Here is an 11,133-nt window from a genome sequence, read left to right on the forward strand (position 1 = left end):
TCATGATAACATGTATGACCCATTTTTAATGAGTAAACAGGGATTATATGGCATCCTCTCAAATTATGGTGGTCGAAATGGGAAGGTCAACTTATGAGTGGCATAAATTCTACATATGGGATTTGATTGAGGTGATTCTTGCATCGTTTTACAGGTCTTTCTGTGTATAATAGGAAATAAATCTGTGGAACTACAATGATTTTTTTTCCCCAAAAGAATGTCATTTTATTCCTGAAAATTCTCTTGAAATGTTTCAGACCCCAAATTACCAAACTCACTCCCATGGGTAAAAATGGTCCTATGAGCTAATTCATTCACTTTTTTCACTCCCAAAGTATTTACATGGATGAAAAATCATATAATGATCCAATTTACATCACACTCCCCAACAATGGGAGGATTTTGGTCCCAAAAATCTTCTATTGAATGAGGTGAGGAAATTTTCCCTCAACTTTTTCTCGGTTCTACCATTTAGCCTTGCTTAAATCTTTATTTTTAACCAAATATTCCAAAGGTCAAGATACCCCTATCTTTTATTTCTAGGTCTCTTCTACAAAATAGTATCTTATTTCAACTCTACTTGAGTTTCTATTGTCAAATCCTTTACAAAAGGTAGAACCTACTTATCTTTCCGATCTAGCATGGAAAGATCATAGAGTGTTAGGTTCTCCACATTCAGAACTGAGTAAATGCACATGTAGCAGGGTAGAATAAGTCTATAATCATTATCTTCCACCATTCCTAGTATCTCAAAGGGACCATACCATAGAACCTTGATTTTGTTACTAGGACCATGTAGCATCTCCTATTTAATTGTAACCATGTGTCCCACACCTTGAGAAAACACTCTATTTTTTCCGATCATGTATGGCCTTATTTTTTTTTGGTTACTTTTGTAGTGTTTCATGTACCTATATATGGATTTTCATAATATTATAAACATTTTTTTCTTCCCTTAAGTTATCCCCTGTAAGATTAGTCACTTACTCTTCCTTGCTGCCCGTATGTAATATCCAAAGGTGAAGGTGGAAAATATCCAAAACAAGTTTAAAATGGGAACTTACTAATAGAACCGTGGATTTCTCTATTATAATATCATGGGGTATCTACCAGGTTTTCATCACAGGTCTTCACATTCTTTTTATTGTAAACTCTCAAAATTTATACCAATTTCCTATTGACTAATTATGTCTTCACCTCTGTTTGTGGATATAATGTTGCAAACCTCTTTAGCTTCATGATCATATTCTCCAACAATGTATTCCATAATGTATTGAGAAATCTTGTGTCCTTGTCTGAAATGATGCTTCTTGGTATCCCAAAGTGCACCCAAACCTATCTAAAGAATAATTTTATTGATTGTGTCTCATTAATGTATTTTTATAGGGAGTTAGAAGACACAACTTGCCATGAATAGGTTGTCATGTCACTTCCTGTTTGTTGGTAAACTTCCCAAAAAATCAATGGAAATTCCTTCCAAGGGACAAGTGGATATAGGTAGGCGATGATATAGACCATGTTTCTTGTTATTAGGTTTTCTAGTACAACAAAGAATGCATCCTCTTATGAACCTAGCTAGTTGTTCATGCATCTTGGGAAAATAAAATACCTCTACAAGATGGCCACTATCTTCCATACACAAAATTTCACTTCAATCTTGAAGCCATGAGCATCTCTAATTAGCGAAAATTTCTCACATATTGGAACACAAATATTATTGAGCCTATAGAGTAACCCATCCTAGATATGGTAGTCATATGTTTTGTCATTTTCGTGTACTTGACTCTAGCTCTGATACTGTTGAAACACCTCATTGAATTCATCATCATTTGGATATGCCTCTCTATATGCATCATGGATGAATGGCTTCATGTGTAACAAAGTTCCTAAAGGCTTGATATTAGATGTGGGTGGCCTTGAAATCATGTCAGCCAACTTTTTCTTTTCCTATTTTATACTTGATCACTAAATCAAATTGTTGTAGAAACTCCGTCCACTTGTAATTCATGGTTTATAGTAGCTAACTCTAGGCCTACATGTATTGTAGTGGTTGGTGATTTGTCTATATTACTATCTATTTTCCCATGAGATAGTGTTTTCACTTCTTTACATTTTACACGAGGGCATATGTCTCCTTATCCTTATTCCAAGTAGGGTAATGTTTAAACAAGATTTATTCATCCTATTCAATAAGGGAGAAATGACCAAGACCATAACTTTTTAATAGTCCTTTCTATTTGGTATGTTCATTGTGGATGGGTTTTAAGGATCTACTAGCCTTCTCATTCCTCCTCTTGTAAACACAAAGCTAGCAGAAAATTAATCCTAATCTACACTAACTATATGTATGCCTAAATTATTATTATATTTCTAAAACAATGAGTTAATATAAAAATTAATGATAAACAAATAAAATCAAATCAATAATTGTACAATAAGAGTGTTATTTGAACTATAATTATATACAATAATTAATTAAATATTAGTGATACCAAGATTTGTACAAATAATTATAATACATAATTGTAAAGATCAGAACTAAAATATAAATGGTACAAAAGAATAGAAAATAAATTCTATAGAGAAAAAATAAAATTGAATTCATGATTTTAGTTTATATATAAAAACTATAAATTAGAATTAGAAGAGAGAGGGATAATCCTTAATGTAGAATAAAAGATAGATAACACGAGGACTTGACTAGGGGTGAAATACCATACCATGTGTGTTCATTTGTTGAACAGAGGCTTCTGTGATCCATAGTAGGTTTATGAGAAAAGTATTTTCGGCGTAAATCACATGATAGAACATTTGTCGACGCATTTCGAACCAATGAGTGTGGCTCATCGTGAGGACAAGTTGAAGAACCAGATCAAGGCTGCATATTAAATAGGGCTAGCAGATCATCCAATGGCTAGGTTTGACTAAAAAACAACTATATTGAAAAAAATGACTATATTAGGTCAGACTAGATAAACGGCTAAGGTTGACCAAAAATGGCTAGATATGACTAATCAATTTTAATTATATAATATTATAATGCTAAAATATTATTTTAATATTTAACATATGTTATTTAAGTGAAAAGTTAACAATGTTTGAGTTAATATTAATATTAAAAATTGCTAGAAATAATATATTAAAATTGCTAGAAATAATAGTTAGTAATCGAGAGGGTTTAATAATAAATAATAATTAGTAATATGTTATTATTATATTAATGTTAAGGATTAAAATAATTTATATTATATATACTAGATCCCATCAGATTATTCATGATAAGGGGGAATATTAATATTTAACATATATTAAAATATGTTAAATTTATATTCATTAATATAAATTTAATAGATCTATGGATAATATTATTAAATGTAAGGACTAAAATAAATTTAATCATCGTTATATTATGTAGACTAGATCTCTTCAGATTAGTCATGAAAAGGGAATATCTATAATGATATACAACCTATATTAAAGGTAGTATTCGATATGATAAAGGAATTATTCTTACTATCAATTGTTAGGGTTTCAATATATATTAATCTAATGGAACCAGATTTACTATTACTCGTGACATTAGTACTTGTAAGGATCTATTGTATTAATATAAATTTAATAGTAAAGTCATGTATTTAGAGCTTAAATACTCTCTTTAAATATCTTACACTATATAATCTAACTATTAAGGAAAGGAAGGATAATAAGAAAACAAGGAAGATTTCCAAGAAGGACCTAAGAATTATGGCTAAAGAAACAAGGTTAAAGGATCTCAAGGGGAAAAAAACTCTAGAACAAGCTATGAAAAGAGAGAGGGGATGAAGGGGAGGAAACTACTATGAGGTGAGGGTAGGGACCCAGCGACTACTGATCTTCCAACCGTCCTCTCTATTGAGATTGCTTGGTCTCCTTTCTTTTTTTTGCTAATGCAAGAGTCGTGCCTTCTATTCAAAATAACAAAAAAGGATTAATTACATAAATTACAACCAACCCAAAGGAAACTTGGGACATAGAATTAAATTTCCCCTCCAGGGTATGGGGCAACTATCCAAAGGCTAAACCATTGTGCCATGGGTACACTCCCCTCAGAAAAGGTCCTTCGCAAAACATATGCAGTACAATCTGTTACAACGGAGCGAAAGAAAACCAAACAAGATGTAACTGTAACCAGACTCGAAAAGGAATTAAACCCCCAACTAATTAGATTTCTGGTCCGCAAAAGGGGAATAAACAATGCGTATGTGGTCCGCCCGAAATTCCTTGATGCCCGCCACAAAGCTAGACAAGCCTGGACCCACCAACCTGCATAATACATCGGGCCGTTGATCCACCTCGTAAGATCCAAGGGTTGAGGAACATATCGGATGGAGAAGAAGCCCAGAGAATACCTTCCCGATGAGGGTGGTATTCTCTCTTCTACTATAGCCACGTGCTGCATGTTGAGTGGCATCGGGCTCAAATCAATGAAACCACTCCTGATGTTGAGAGCTTCTGATAATCCATAAACCACCTTGAGGGTGGTATTGACACAACAGGTTGTTCTGAGGAAAGTTTCGAGTCTGCTAAGGAAGCAAAGACTCTGGCCTGAACCTATCGAACTGCAATTTGACTCTCCCCACTTGATCCTTAGTTGCTTGATCCAACGGATGAGAGGAGTCTCCTTTTGAAGAAAGCCAGGAGAGATTCCTCCTACCTGAGCACCCAAAAAACTTTAGACCCACAACGCTGGTTCATTGTAACCATTGCCAACAATTATGTACCTATGGTGGGACTTTGTTGTACCTTCTGACTGATGGCTCTTCACCCCCTCTTCCCACCAACCAAAACTAAGATGATCTATATTAGGAGAAAGCTTAGCAAAAATTCGCAATCTGTCGAACAACTTCCACCCAAGAACTCTGTGTCTGAGCTATTATGGGTTGATAAAGCTAACAAAGGCCTGAGTATCATTTTCAAAATTACCTTTGGAAAACCACTTCATATTAAATGTGTATCAACTAAACCCAACCTCTGCTACTGTTGAAAATATCTGTGCTGATATATCTCTCGGTCCTCATTCACCTGGTTGAGACAATCATCCCTCAATCTACCCTATGGAACCTCTTTCCATCTATATTTATTGTTGCTTTTAGTGTAGAGAGCCCCCTTATTAGCAAGTATGTCTACCAATTTATTGGTCGTCCTTCACACATGTGTGAAACTTAAGGTTCTCATGTTCTGAAGGTGGAGATGAATTCTTTGATATACCTGAAGTAGCCTCCAGTGTCTCGAGACCTTTTCGGGAGCCAAACCACAACAAATTATTTTGACCGAATTGATGATCAGCTCAAAATCAGCTTCAATTATGATATTTTAAAGATTGTTGTGCTTTAGAATTTCTAAACATTGCTCAAGTTTCATTAGCTCTGCCATATTGTTTGTGGCTCTTCCCAAATTGAAATGAAAAATGTATTGTATGCAGCCCTTTTCATCCCTTAATAGACCACCATAACCAGCTATACCCAAATTTCATTTTAGGCCCCATCTATGTTACATTTCATAAATCCCTGAGGGGGAGGATGCTAGAAGTCTTTCTCAGTGACTAGTTGCTTTACCGTCCTGTTCTTTCCCTGAGGAATAAGCCCCTGCATACCCAACTGAAGAAGTATCTGCATATCAGCATTTGAAGGGAGATTTTTAGGGGATGTTTGCACTAAAGTCCCAACCGTCTCCTTAAGCTGTCTTAAGGTCTGTTCCATGATGCTTTGGGAGGAATTTTTTTTTTATTTTTGAAGATTCTATTGTTGAGCTCTTTCCAGACATTCCATATTAGGAAGCTTGGAGTTAACACCCAAGCTTTGTTTATCGTTTCATAATCAGAGAAGTTTCTTCTCCAGTTGCTAAGGGTATTGGTAATGCTTCCTCTGTCCTTATCTGTTTGTATGAAAATTAAGGTAATGCCATCCCACAATGTGGAGGTAAATATGTAGGTGTTGAGGAGGTTCTCCATTGTGTCCTCTTGTGACTCACATAACTCGCATCTCGATGGGCCTAAAACACCTCTTTTCCGGATGTTCTTCCAAGTTAGGAATTTCTTATGATGTACTAGCCACATGAACAATTTGGGTTTCATCCATCCTTGGTTCTTCCAGAGATTCTTCCAAACCCAATCCAGTTCTGTAGAATCAAGCTCCAGGGAAAAGTGATTTGCCTCTTTAAGGTTAAAGGTGCCTTCATTGTTATTACCCCATCTAAGTTGGTCATGATCAGCTGATATCAATATTTTTCTTTAATCCAAAATTGCTATTAGAGCATTGGCCTTTGCTTTCAAGGGACTATCATCCCTTTATTCCATTTTCTTCCAAGTTCTCCATTTTCCTTCACATTTTGTCTGATCCCAAAAATATTTTACCCTTAGTAACCCTTTGGTGTCAGTGTCATTCTTGAGATCCAAAAAGTCCTCTCTTAACAGTTTAGGTTCCTGTTGCCATCCCCCAAAACCATGCCAGGTCTCCCACTCTAATTTCCTAGAAGCTATTCTTTTAAACTATGCCTCTATTCTCCCAAGGTTTATTCCAGATGTGGGAGCCTTCTATGGTACCAGACATCCTTATGTGGTCCTTTTTTTTCCAATTAATTGGATATTTCTCTTTCCAAATTCGAGCCCATAGAGTATCTAAATCTTTTATCCATCTCCACCATAATTTTGCCCCTAAAAATTTGTTTAGCACTTCAGGATCATCCAATCCAAGATCTCCATGGTTTTTAGGTTTACAAATTGTTTCGCAGGCTACTTAGGCCCATTTTTTCCTCTCCTCCCCTTTACCCCAAAGAAAATTTATTTGAATATTTCTACATTGTTGCATAAATCCTTTTGGAGCTGGAAGGGCTGAAAACATAAATATGGGGATTGTTTGAAGGATAGCTTTTGTAAGCACCAATCGACCCACCAAGTTCAAAGATCTGATTGTCCATTTTTGAGTCTTGTCTTGCAGCTTATTAATCATTGGCTCCCAAATAGTGTTGTTCAGAGGTTTGTCTATTAGCAGTACTCCCAAATATTTGGAAGGTAGCATATCTCTTTGAAAGCCCAGAATTCTAGAGATATTCCACTGAATAGCAATGTTAGTATTAAAAAAGAAAATATTTGATTTGGAGAGGCTTACCTCTATACCTACAGCCGTAGCAAAGTCACTAAGGATTTGTTTATAAGCTGGTGCTTCTTTGACAACGGGAATGCCCTGTAGCATGGTATCATTTACAAATTTTTTATGGGTCAAAGACTTCTCGTTCTCGGATAGTTTGAGGCCCTGGATCTTACCTACTTCTTTAGCAGACTTGATGGTTCGTCCAAGTCCTTCCATCATGAGAATAAAGAGAAAGGGGGAGAGAGGATCTCCCATCTTGAGGCCTCTTGAGGGTTTAAAGGTCTTAGATGGAGAACCATTAACCAGAATTGAAAAACTAGAGGAAGTCACCAGGGCCATTACCCATCTTACCCAGTTGTGGTCAAATCCAAAAGCTAGAAGGACCTTCCTAATATAGGTCCAATTTAACTTATCATAAGTCTTTTCTAGGTCCAATTGCATAACCAGTCACACCTGCCTATTACTCATCAATGAATGAACCACATCATGCACTTGAATGATATTATTGAGAATTTGTCTGCCCTCCACATATCCCGTTTGCTCCACGGAAACTAGAGTAGGAAGAAGGGGTTTAAGTCTGTTGGCAATTATTTTGGATATTATCTTATACACCACATTGCACAAAGCTATAGGTCTGAATCTGTCTGGAGACATAGCATTGTCCTGTTTGGCAATCAAGGAGATGAAGGATGTATTGAGCACCTTCAATATGGTTCTATTATTCTTTGAGTCCTTCACTACATTCTAAATATCTTGCTTGACAATATTCTAGCATGATTTAAAGAAATCTACATTGAAACCATCTGGGCCTGGCGCTTTTCCATTGTACATTTCTTTGGTGACTTCACTAACCTCTTCTTCATTCACCGGCCTATTAAGATTGTAATTATCTTCTCTTGTTACTAGCTTAGGAATGTGCTTTGTGAAGTCCCTGGTAAATTGTGATCTATCTAAGATAGGTTCCTCTACTATGATTTGAAAATGTTGAACCAACACAACTTCTATATCTTTATGGGTATTGAGAAGTTGGCCTCTAGAGTCCTTGATCATTGAGATCCTGTTGTGAGACCTGTGCTCCATTGTAGATCTATGGAAAAACCTTGTGTTTCTCTCCCCTTCTTTTAGCCATTGAAATCTTGATTTTTGTCTCCAAAATATTTCCTCTTGTTTACATAAGTCCTCCCAATCCTGTTGATGCTTGTTGGCTTGTTCATTTCTTTCCCCATCAAAGCCATCTATGATAAGGTTTTGATTAAGTTCTTGCATTTTTCATTCAAAAACTTTTTTCGCTTCAAAAATATTGCAAAACTCATTCTTATTCCAATCTTTGAGCCTGAGCTTGATGTGTTTCAATAATTTGTGTAATAGAAACATTCTCGTTCCCCAGATTTGCAGATCTTCTTTCCACCATTTTTCAATGTTGCTAATAAATTTTGGATGTGTGAGCTAGATATTTTCAAATATAAAAGGTCTTCTTTGGGGTTCCAATGCCAGTAACCTCAAATTGAACAGGCCAATGGTTTGAGCCACCGAAGGGGAGAATTCTCACTATCATATTGAGGCCTGTGAGCATAAGGTCCTCTGAGATTATGAACCTGTCTAAATTTGAGGCTACTTGAGACTCTCCTCCTCTTTTGTTGTTACAGGTATAGAGGCCATTATTTGTTTATGTGTCAACTAGCTTCGTGTCGTCTATAAAATTCTGAAATGCTATAGAGTCTCTGCTTATAGTTTTGGTCCCACCTTTTTTTTCTGACAAGGATTTGATCATGATAAAGTCCCCACCCAGAATCCATGGTATTCCTGAAAGTCTATCTCTTAGATTCTCTAGAGAAGTGAGTAGCCTGAGTTTATCATCAAGTCTCTGAGGGCCATAAAAGTTTGTGATTTAATAAATCTCCCTGTCTCCCACAGGCTGAATAACCACTGATAAATAATTCCTAGATGCCTTTGCATCCACTATGCCAATCTTTTGGGGGTTCCAAAATGTAAGAATGCCTCCTGCTATTTTGTCTGCCTTGACTTCTAGAAATTCATATCTATTAAGCCATTTGCTATGTATTTCTCTTATTTTTTGAATTGAACATTTAGTTTCCTGGATAAAAATCATATCTGGAGTTTCTTGTTTCATTATGTTGTTAAGAATCCTTTGTTTCCTTTTACTTCCTAGATCTCTAATAATCCAAGATGTGAACTTCATTAAGAAAGATTTGTAAAGGAGTAGTTGGTTAGATCTTTCATTTTACCTGAATCTATCATCATTTTTCCACATTACATCAGTAGCTCATTTTGTTTTTTTCTGCCCCTTTTCCTTCCTAGGTTTCTGGGAGTGAGTCCTGATGTGGTTTTCATGGTTTTCACCCCTTCATTGTCCTGCCTTTCGAGGTTTCTTTTCTCTCCTAGCCCATTAGCCTGGGTTCTGCATAGAAACAACTGCTGCACTCTATTAAATTCCTATTGAGGTAGTGAATTCACACCTCCCATGGTCCCCTGTTTCAAGAATCTTTCCAGATCTAGGTGTTCTCTTTCGAGAATATCATGCAGCTCATGATCCTTCATTTCCACCTCACTCGGGGTCATTTCTTGGTCCATTTCTAGTTCCATGTTTCTCAACATAGACCCATTTTTCTAGTTAATGTCCTATGTCTTCTCACTATTTTCTTCCTTTTCCTTCTCCCCTAGGCTACCCTCCATGACCTGATCTACCTTTGTTACCTCTTCCTCTTCTTCTAGTACTTTGTACATGTTCATACTTTCCTGTTGTCCCCCTGTGTAGTTTTTTTTGCAACCTTTTACCTCCTTTTCCTCTATTTCACACTTTATGAAAGCTCTCACTGTCTTTCCCTACTGTAACTTTACTTCTCCTCTCTTTTTGTTGAGAGGGAATTCTCTTAATAGATGCCCATGTTCATGACATTTGCAACATCAAAAAGGAATATGTTCAAAATCCACTGTTTCCACCCATTCTTCATCAAAAACTTCTAGGATCACCTCATCCAGAAGAGTGCCAGAGAGATCCATCTCCACACATATACGGGCAAAGGAGGTGTACTTTCCCCTTCTGGTTACCTCAGATATTTTAACAAAAGGCCCTAATTTATTTCCTATTATTGATAAAGGTTCTGGTTGCCAGTAATCTAGAGGTAAGGATTAGAGTCATACCCAAACCAGGATCGAAGTGAAAGTCTTGCGCTCTAGGACAAAATTCATCATCCAGGGCTGCATATAGACACCTGCAACTGCATAGAAGTAGGGCCTCCTTCAAGCACCCTCTCTTTATCCTTGATATAAGTAAAGACTACAATAAAGAAACCCTTTGATCTAAGATGTAGGTCTATATCCCCTTTGGGTTTCCAGTGATATTTAATCCACGCCTGTAGCGCCTTCTCTGTGGTCCATAGCCCCATGAATTAATAGATGATAGCATAAGTCCTCATGTGATCCCTATGTGCCTGCAGTGCTGGATCACTTAATACCACTCTGGGTGTGACCGCAGTGCCAGGCTTACATGGACCCTTTTGTTTTTTTGTTTTATACTTCCTGATTCTTGTCCTCTTCCTCTTTTTCTTTCATTCTGTCTTCCTCCCTTTTATTAGTTTGCTCCTGTGCATCGTCAATGTTCCCTTTCCCTCCTCCTGAAAGACCTTTTTCAACCTCCAGTGGTTTCTTTCCTCAGCTGGAGATTGCCTGATTGTAGGAGGGAGTGAAGCTCCCCCCTTTACACCCGTCCATAGCATTCAACACCTGAATAATTTTTGTAAACCCTAGCTCTTACCAGTATCTTTATAAAACTTCAACGCGTAAATGTTCTTTAATCCACATATTCATATCGATTTCTTGGTCTCCTTTCAATTTCAATGGTTTCCCTAAATTTTCAGTGATGGAACTGCGAAACTCTAGCAATAACATTGGCCTCCTCAATACAGACATGATGTTTGGTCTTATCCGCATGTTCTGCTAGTGCGGAAGACTTGGCTCTCCTGTGTTTAAAATCAGCTGCATGCTC

This window comes from Pinus tabuliformis, chromosome 5_2 (assembly GCF_031772625.1).
Source record: "Pinus tabuliformis cultivar Carrire ecotype Pingquan chromosome 5_2, CPIR1, whole genome shotgun sequence".
Lineage (NCBI taxonomy): Eukaryota > Viridiplantae > Streptophyta > Pinopsida > Pinales > Pinaceae > Pinus > Pinus tabuliformis.